The 9,452-nt window shown below is 48.9% G+C and overlaps 1 protein-coding gene across 3 annotated transcripts in view; it reads right to left on the bottom strand.

Moving 5' to 3' along the window:
- The window catches only part of Ephx1 (epoxide hydrolase 1), a 26,868-nt gene that overhangs the window by 14,075 nt on the left and 3,341 nt on the right, over positions 1–9,452 (bottom strand). Inside the window, exon 1 of one of the 3 annotated variants that reach the window (XM_023710305.1) lies at positions 2,247–2,336. The exons of 1 other annotated variant lie outside the window; for it this stretch is intronic. The gene's annotated coding sequence lies outside the window, so the exon portion shown is untranslated. Of the gene's footprint in view, positions 1–2,101; positions 2,205–2,246; positions 2,337–9,452 lie in introns of those variants that run through there. One more of the 3 variants, XM_023710306.1, reaches the window with a different exon arrangement.

Genomic DNA, 9,452 nt, shown 5'->3' with positions numbered 1-9,452 from the left:
GGCTGCACTCAGGCCTTCTGCTCCACAGGCTCCCAGGGGCTTCCGGGGGCTCCCTTCCATAACCACGGGCCGGGGGAGGGATGGGGTAGGAGGCTGCCATCTGGAAAGGATCTACAGAGCACATGCACTCACGTTGGGGCATTAAACTCAGCTGGGAGGAAGCCCAACTTGCCTGCACACCTCAACTGTGTACATTTAACAGCTTCACTGAAATATAATTCATATATAATTCACCTGTCACCACGTACAATTATGTGCAAGTGCAACCACAGCGAACTGGAGGATACGTTCACCACCTCCCAGACAAACCCGTCTCCTGTCACTGCCTCTTCTCTGCTGCCCTTTGCCACCGTGGGCCCCAAGCAATGGCTGGTCAACCTGTGCTGCAACCAAACTGCTTACTACATTTCCTAGAAACTCAGCTGTGCTCAGGTCCTCATCTCTCTGGTTCTGTGCCCTTTTTCTTAGCAAAGAAAGAAGATGTGATCCCTGATTCTGGTCTGGCTCCCCTCCTCCATTTTCTCAGGGAAGTGCCCCCAGCATGTCCAAATCCAGAGACTCTGATGAGGAAAAGGGAGCTTTCCCAAGGCAAGCCAGGACCTTACTGGAGGGGAGAGCACAGGGTTGGCCAGAGGGCCCAACATCAGCCTAACCATGATGGGCACCCGAAGCCTGAGAAGGTCCCTGCCAGGAAACCACTGTCAGCTCACATTGAGTCAGGATGGGTACTCAGGATCCTGCTGGGATGGGCACAGCCCTGGGCTTGACACTGTCACAGCTGCCTTTAAAATAAGTGGGGCCAGCAAGATAACTCAGCAGACTGCGCAGCAGACTAAGCACTTGCTTAAGCAAGCACAGGGACGGGGTTTGATCCCCAGCACCACATGCCGTGCCAGCCTTGTCCCCAGGCACACTGAGCCAGCCACCAAGACCAGGCATGGTGGCACATGCCTGTAATCCCAGCACTGGGGAGGCTGAAAACAAGAGGATCACTATGAGTCCGAGCTGCATAGTGAGATACTGTGCCAAATACATAAAAAAAAAAAAAAAAAAAAGAATAAAATAAAATAAGAACTGGGCACTGGGGGCTGTTCCTGGGAAATGAAGGTCCATAAAGGACCAGAAATGGAGACACCCCATGATCGAGCCCGGACATCAGCATGAACACAAGACTTTCAGTTTAGTGGGGAATATTCTGGAAAACTACTGCTCCTGGCCATCTTGATTACTTTTCTTGTTGCTGAGAAAGAATGCCTAACCCTAAAGTTAAGGGAGGAAACATTCATTTAGCTCAGTCTGTAGAGACTGCAGATCACAGCTGGCTCCAAGGCAGGGCAGCACAACCTACAGGCATTACAGAGAACAGCCCATGGCAAAAAGAAGACGGCACAGCAAGCAAGGGACAAGACAAACCTCTTTCTCTTCCTTACGTTGTATCTAGCCTACAGGGATTAGGGTGGTGCCAATCCAATCAGTGGACTGATTTAGTAATCACTCACCCTTAATCCAAGCATTGCACAATGAATCATAAACACTCTAGATTCGGCCACCTCTGAAAAAGCCCTGCCTGTGACTGTGAGGCCTTGAAGGTACACCTGTGTCTCCCAGTGACACAGCCATAACACTGGGAGAGGCCCTTCATCACCCCTTCTCCCTCACAAGATACACAAGCAAGACCTCCTGGGCTCAGACTCAGCTCCTTTCCAGCCACTCCCTGCCCAGAGTTCTGGTCATCCCACATTGGAGAACTGAAACAGCTTTCAAAACAGGCAATCCAAGCCCATTCTCAATGCCATAAGGACTTCTCAGAACCTATCACAGCCAACTTCCTGGAAACTATTCCCCGCAAACCTACCAGCTACTCACCAGTGGTGGTGGCACTCTGAAATTCACACACAGATGCAAATGGCACTGTAGCAGACCTCAGTGGGGACGGCAGGGACTACATCCAACCTGATCACTGTGCCAACTCCCAGAGCCCAGCTTCATGTACAGCACAAAGAAGCTATCTACCAATATCTGTACCAACTGCATAAGCACTAGAAATAACACTAATTTTCATAATGCTATTTAGATAAAAGAAAGCATAAAGTGACCAAACCTTCCACCTGAAAGTCTAATCTGCCCTCTCGCCTGGTGTCAGCAGCAAGAGGCCACAGGCCCTCTTGGAGATCAGAGCCCCACTTTTCCTTTCTGGACAGAATGTCTCTGCTCCCTGACCCAGCTTGGCTTTCCCCTTTGATCACCTCAGCAGGAAGCTCAGGTGTGGAGTCCGTGGGAAAGGCAGTGGCTGCAGGCACGGCCCATCCACCACTGCCCTTTTATAATGCCCTGGCCCGGTGACTCAGCTGATTTGATGTGTGCAATGTGGTTATTTCTCTGGACTTCAAACAGCAAACTGAACCTGACCCCAGAGACATCATGGTTATTGATCCACATCAGGGGCCATCTGGACAAAGGAAGTCTAGGAGGAAGGATATAGCCCACCCAGTACTGCCCGGGACACTGCAGCAGTCCCCTGATGGGCAGACTAGTTATCAAGAGTCAGCTGTCAGTTTCCAGAAATAAATAATTCAAGACAGGCATGGTAATACAAGCCTATAATCTCAGCACTCAGAAGGCTGAGGCAGGAGAATTGTCATGACTTCAAGGCCAGTCTACCCTATGCAGTTAGTTCAAAGCCTATGCAGTCATCCTGAACTACATTGCATGTCCCTGTCTCAAAAAACAAAACAAAAAACAAATAATTAATTCATAAATTTTAAGTTGCGCGTCACTCTGGGTAGCTTGGCAAACGTTCCTATTGTCCTGCTCCACACCACCGAGGATGTGGACCACCCCTTGAGCCTGTGCACCCGCACTGTAAATGCTTTCTGCTGCTTTCTCAGGCTCCAGAGCCACTGTCCAGGTATCAAAGGCTTGTGTTCCAGCGGTCCCGCGGCAGGATAGAAGAAATAAAAAGGTGAAAAGGAGACAAGGACACAAAGATTTTAAAACTGTATGTCTAAGAAAAACTATAGCTCTAAGACAAGACATCCCCCTTTCAGGATATTCAGTCAAAAAGAAAAATTCCTAAAGGCCCTTTTTATATTATACATAAATGCATTATAGCATAAATTAGGGCTGTTCTTTTCACCTGTAAACTGACCTCCCTGCAGCCCAGGAAGCAGCTGCACTGGTGACGCACATCTTGACTCCAGAGCCACACACACGCTTGGCTGGAGGCTGGCAGTGGGACAACACCCTCGGCCCTACTCCAGCTTATAAGGGTTCTCACTTCTTAGAGCACTCACACTCTGCTCTGGAGTGTGTCCTACATCTCTCTCTCTAATAAACCTTTTCATATGTCTTTTTTTTTTTTTTTTGCGGAACCGGGGATTGAACTCAGGCCCTCGCGCTTGCCAGGGAAGCGCTTATTCCACTGAGCCATCTCCCCGGCCCCTTCATATTTTATTTACTGATGCACCCTGAAATTTTTTTCTGAGATGACAGTCGGCCAGTGTGCAAACTTATTTTAAAAGAACAGGATATTTCAGCCCCAGGGCCCTCACAGACCCAATCTGTTAATAGCACATAATTTTAAGTATGACTCCAATGCACAGGAGTAGAAAGCTAGCAACCTTATCACAGTGTGGCATCACGAATGCTCAGCCATAGCGCTACTGTGATTCTCTCACTATGTGTCATTTATAAACTTCATCACAGGTATGTCTAAGAAAAAAAATGTAGCATGTATCAGACTGGGGACTCTTCCTGGTTTAAGGCACTCACAGTGTGGAGGGAGAGGGGTGTCTTGGAGCGCGCCTTCCTGAGGAAAGGTGGTTATTATGAAGCTAAAGTGATGGTCAAAGTAACAGAGAGAAATTCAAAAACTCTGTCTCTTGCTCTCTAATTGAAATAACAAGAATACTATATCAGTACTTTGCTCAGGGACAAGTACACTGCCTTGGAACCACAGGGCTCAGATAACATTTACAGCCTTTAATCTGCCCCCAGGTTACAGTGCTTGTCTAACAGCAGGTGTTCAGTGCATGCAGGAAAGGTGTTCCACACACTAGCCTGGGGCAGCAGGAGGACTGCAGTGAACCCAGGAACTCTGACTTTCCTTTTCACTTAGGTAAGGCAAGAAGCAGGGCAGGCAAGGGCCTTACTCCAGATCACAGCATAACTGTGAAGCAAAGAATGCATTCCCCATCCAGCCCCACCTCAACCCCTCACGCCCACTTCTGGCAGAACCTTCACCAAAGCTTCCAGGATGGACCACCTGGCCAAGGGGCAGGGACACCAATTAGAGGCAGGTAAGATGCTGAACAGAGCGTAAAGGCCCTCTTATCCAACCACACAAAGCAGTGCCTGCACTACTCACATGGCCCTGCTCATACAATAGTCAGCCAGACTGGACTCTGATGTGCCTGGAGGGGCAACCGGGTTGAGGCTCTAGAGAAGACCGAGTCTGTCCACACACAGTTAAGACCCAAGCTGCCCTCTGTGCCCTCTAACAATGGCCTGTGGGGAGGGGTGGGCACATGGCCCTGGAGCCATGGCCTTGTGACTCCACCAGAAATGGGAGCTGAACCTACAGCTCTCAGGTGCCTCGCAAACTCTGTAGGGGTTTCGAAAAGATATAGCTTAAGATGAAACTGGAGAGGTGTGTGAACCCCACTACAGGGGTTCTACCCAGGCCTGAAGTGCGGTGAGCCCAGCCTCCCCCAGCCAGCAATGTGTTCCTTGGCAGTGGCAAAGCCCTGCACACTAACTGCTCAGCCAGTGACTTCCTGTCCAGAAACTAGTACAGGTGACCAAAAGTCTGGTGGGAAGATGCTCTCCCATCCCTCAAGTCAGGCCAGTACATCTTAAGAGTTTATAATAAGAGGCTCCCACCTGCTTCCCTCTTTGGGTGGTTGAAATTCCAGCTTCACCACTTAACAATAAGGGGTACTGGATCTGCCCCCTCATTTGTAGAATCGGGAATATACAGCTTGATCTCATAGACTGGGGCCGGTTCTTGGGTACTATGGTGGCTCTTTTCCTCCTCCAAACCTCTTTCAAGGTGCAGAATTCCATGTTAGAAGAGAGATTCAGAGGAGCCCTTGCCAGATTCAATTGTTCTGCCTGCAGTCCTGGGTCCCCTTGACACTTATGTGCCAGAAACAGGCTAGAAGTGAGAGTATGCACTGGGACACTGATCTGGGGTACCTGCTATCCTCAACCCTTGTCCAAGGCCACGATATGCAAGGATGAAACGGCCTACAGGTCTAGGTGCATCTGCTAGGGTCTTCCCTCCTCTCGTCTGCCTCTCCTGAGAATTCTTGGTGTTAGAGGAGCACGCACATTATTAAGCCTGCACCCTTCCTGGACACTCCCCGGCCTCTCCCTCCATGTCTCTCCTCTACTTCCCTGCATCCCACAGATGACGCGCTCTACTCCACCTCGCACCAAAACATGGAGCTAGGCAGCCGTGGACTGGAAACCTCTCAGCCCAAGAGCACTCTTCCGCATGACATCATGTGCCTCTGGTAAGCTGTCACAGCAACAGAAAGATGACCAAAACACTAGTGAAAATCCAGAAGTAAAACAGAGAGTGCCTGCTACATTACACTGGCACCTGAAACCAGAGTGAAATGGATCCTCCCCCAAAAGTTCTAGAAATGTTTTATTTATTTTCCTGCTGTCCCTAGCAGACAAAAAATATGATTCAAAGGACAGACAGAATACAAAAGGTTAAAAAAAAAAAAAAAAAGAATACAAAATGTAATGTCTGGAGCTGTTGCCAACAAAATCTGCTTTGTACCTTGGATTTTATTGTCATTTTTCTTACTGTTCAGAGTACTGAACCCAGGGCTTTCACACTGAGCTACACACCCAGCCCTTTTTCACTTCTGATTTTGAAACAGTCTCACTAAGCTGCCTAGCCGGGCTTGAACTTGGATCTCCCTGCCTGAGACTCTCAAGAATGCTGGGATTATAGATATGTACCACCACACCCAGTTTGGAAAAAATATTTTTTTCTAGCCAAAATATACTATCTTCTCAAACCCAAAACCATTGTGCACTGTTTTTAAAATACGAAAAGCCCTAAGGGCAGGAAATGCTCCCTTGTAATTCTATTTCATCAGGAATCAAATGCCTTCACAACACCAGAGCTTCCCAGGTATACAAATCACTGCCCAGGAGTCTGCTGCCCAAGACAATTCTTTCTTTGTCTTTTTTTTTTTTTTTTTGAAAATGGATATACTTTTTAAAGTTTCTAATACTAGGAGAAGATATCATACAATGTCTTTTTTTTTAAGTTTTCTGTTTCTTTTTTTAAAATTTTATTTGTGTGTGTGTGTGTGTGTGTGTGTGTGTGTGTGGCCAGCTCAGCCCACCAGGGGGCAGGGCTGGCTGGCATGTGGTGCTGGGGGATTGAACCGCGGTCCCTGTGTGCTTTGCTAAGCTTGTTCTAAGTAGGTGCTTTAGACCACTGAGCCATCTCACCAGCCCCAATACAATGTCTTTTAAATAAATTGTAAGTCAAAGATACAGTATAAATCTTAGAACAAAAAAGCAATAAGATTAAGCAATATTCAGAAAATTAAATGTTTCAAAACAACTGAACTAAGAAAAAGTTTTCATGATAGCAAAGAAGTGCTAAGAGTAAAACATAAGATAAATACTGGAATGGCAAGTAAATGACCAGCACTTCTAACAGTTTGAGGCTAGGATATCGCACAAAGTTCTAGTGTGTTGTGGACATGCATAATGACCGTGACAGTTATTGGTGGCTAGGCGTCACTTGTGGAACTGAGCTACAGATATTTCTTTGAAATCCACCCTGTAGACTCAGGTGGGATCATGATTCATCAAGTGGAAGAGAAGTCCATTTGTAGAGTGTACTGATGAAAATATTCTGCTGTTGAACACAAAAGAATAACTGAAAGACTACTATTGTATACTTCTTATTCTCCTCTGTTTAATTTCTTTGTCTTCTTGAGACAGGGTCTCACTACACAGTTCAGGATGGCCTTGAGGTCACTTTGTAGCCCAGGCTGGTCTTAAACTCCAAAGGATCTTCCTGCCTCAGCCTCCAGAGTGCTGGGACCACAGGTGTGCGCCACCACACCCAGCCCAAGAGGATTCTTTTGCCTGAGACGCCCCTGGACAAAGGTTTATCACAAACCTGTGAACACCTAAAGGTAAGCATGCAACAGGAAACTAATACTACAGGCTGCTCGGCCCAGGTTTGTGTCCAAGCAGGGCTGGGCCGCCACTCTGCAGAGCCTGCTGCCTGCCTTCTCAGGCCTCCACATCCACCTCCAGCCAGTTTCCTCAGTGTCTCCAGACCTCGGCTAGTCCATCTGAAATGCCCTGTGGTCTGCGCCCCCAGGTCTGACTCCTGCAGGCCCCCTTGGGCTTCCAGGAACCTCAAAGTCCTTCTGCTTCATCCCATCAAACAACCCTAAGCACTCCACCTGAAGCCATCCTACCTCATACCCCAAGGGCCCAGGACCCTGCCTGGCATATGGGCTCCACCCTGTCTCCAACACTGCACTCTGCAGCCAAGGATCTTCTGGAAGCACAGGCTTAACTCCATCATACCATTGCCCCTGAAGAGCTCCTTGTGCCCTTGGAACAATGCAAGGTGGCTAAGGAGACCACCAAGATTGTGATGGTGGTCAGACGTTGGCGGCCAACGTCTGGCCTGGGCCCAGGCCCCAGTGCCCCTACCCTCCTGCCTTCAGGCTCATTCTCAGCTCCCACTTCCTCCTGCTGACTTGATCCAGCTTCCCTTCTGACCCAGTGCCCTTTATACTCTGTCACCCTCCATGTCACAGAGATAGCCCCAGTGGCAGCAAGTCTGCTCCACTCTCTGCTGGCATCCCAAGCCTGGCATTTATCGGACACTCAGTAAACAATGTATGGATGACTTTAAAAATTTATCTGAATGACAGTGGAAAGAATTAACAGAACTTTTCAACAAGATGGTTGAATTCTCCTCGACAAATGACTGGCTCCTTTAGCCCAGTGTGTAAGCTGCAGGCCGCAGTCTCATGGGTGTCCTGAGGTGCTACATTGAGAATATCAAGGGTTGGGCCTACACAGATGAGGCTTGGGTTTGGAGCAGAGTATCCTGGGAGGGATTCCTCACCATCCAAACCAGGCTGGGGTTTGAAAATGCAGGAAAGCATCAGCTAAAGGTGACTCAGCCCTTTCCTAACCTTGACCACGTGCACTGCAGAACTAGGCATCCACATCTGTCTGGAACAGAGGCCAGGAGTAGACACAGCCTGACAAAGTGGGGTGGGGAGTACACTGGCTGCCTCCTGGAAGACCCTGTAGCACTTCCTCAGGTGACACAGGCTCCGTAGCAGTAGAACCTTGGGCTCCTTCTGGGGGACATCTGCCCCTACGGGCTGAAACTACGGGGCAGAGGAAATGAGAGAAACCTGCAGCTGCCCATCAGTCACCCTGGGCCCTTCCAGCCTCACACCTCCTCAGGGAAAGGCGGGTAATGGCTCCTGTCAAAGGGAAGCAAGTGGCTTCAAGCCACACCTTCCTGCTGCCCACTCTTGCCTACAGCACCCTGCAAGGCCCCCAGGATCCTCTGATGGCTAAGACTTAGCTACTGACTCACTCAGGCTGGCTGTAGGTTGGGCCAGGAGAGTTGGGCCAGAAGGGACTGTCCCTGCCCTTGTGGGGACTATGGAGGGCTCCATACTAGGCCCAAGGCCTTGCTTATCTCTGTGCATGATGTGGAACACAGCCCAGAACAGCTCAGAATAGCCAAAAAGGAAAAGAGACAAAACGAAGAAGTGCAAGAAGGTAAAATCAAGGCAAAGACTCTTGGACAGAGGGGCTGTGTGACAGGCACCTACTGCAGTCTCCCCAGCCCTGCCCACACCTGTGTCAGGGAAAGTGCACACTCATGCCACGCACTCCCCTTGTCAGCTATAACTTCAAGATAGGCACTGCTCCTTCAGGCCTCAACCGCCAACACTAGACAGGGGCAGCCATTTCCACCGTATTTAAAAGCCATACAACTCTATCAATCTCTGTCCACTGAGGATAAAGTCACCACAATCCAGAAAAGTCAGGTTATACTTATTTTGGGAGCATTAGGATTATGACTCAGGAAGACACAAATCCAGGTAGTCATGGGTAGCACTCTGAGGTTTTATAAGATGGGGCTGTCCCTAGCTGCCACTTGTTGGCCAGGAGTGAGACCTGGTGGCAGAAGTCAGCTCTCCTGTGAGGAAGGGACTTGAGTACTCTCTGAGCATGGAAGGGCCCAGGAGGGCAGCAGCATACAAATGTGGGCAGATCTGTGTCTATGTGAGCAGTTCGGCATCAGATGTGTCTGAGATCTTCCTGGTCCCTTTTAAGACCCTGACTCAGTGCTTTTTTCTTTTCTTCTTTTTTTTTTTTTTTTTTGTGGAACCAGGGATTGAACTCATGCCCTTGCACTTGCCAGA

This window comes from Octodon degus, unplaced genomic scaffold, assembly GCF_000260255.1.
Source record: "Octodon degus isolate 3935 unplaced genomic scaffold, OctDeg1.0 scaffold00017, whole genome shotgun sequence".
Taxonomy (NCBI): domain Eukaryota; kingdom Metazoa; phylum Chordata; class Mammalia; order Rodentia; family Octodontidae; genus Octodon; species Octodon degus.
This window is presented reverse-complemented; position numbering and strand designations above follow the sequence as displayed.